We start from the raw sequence: 229 nt of genomic DNA, 5'->3' as shown, positions 1-229 counted from the left end.
ACTACAACTGTAACAGAAAGGCACCTGAAATGTATGAGACTCCCAGAAAACTGAAAAAGCATCTCTGCTGTCCTATCTTCAAGAAAGTTATGACCTTCTGGTCTCAGAGAATGGTTAGTGACTTCTGCATTCCCAATCCCCAACCAGAAGTGCTAGGCGCTCTTTATGCAATTGTATATAGGTTCTTTGTGGGAGGGCAATTTACATAGGTATTTTTCAGAAGAAAGAT

This window comes from Otolemur garnettii, unplaced genomic scaffold (genome assembly GCF_000181295.1).
Source record: "Otolemur garnettii isolate 467f Iridium unplaced genomic scaffold, OtoGar3 scaffold00006, whole genome shotgun sequence".
Taxonomy (NCBI): Eukaryota; Metazoa; Chordata; class Mammalia; order Primates; family Galagidae; genus Otolemur; species Otolemur garnettii.
This window is presented reverse-complemented; position numbering follows the sequence as displayed.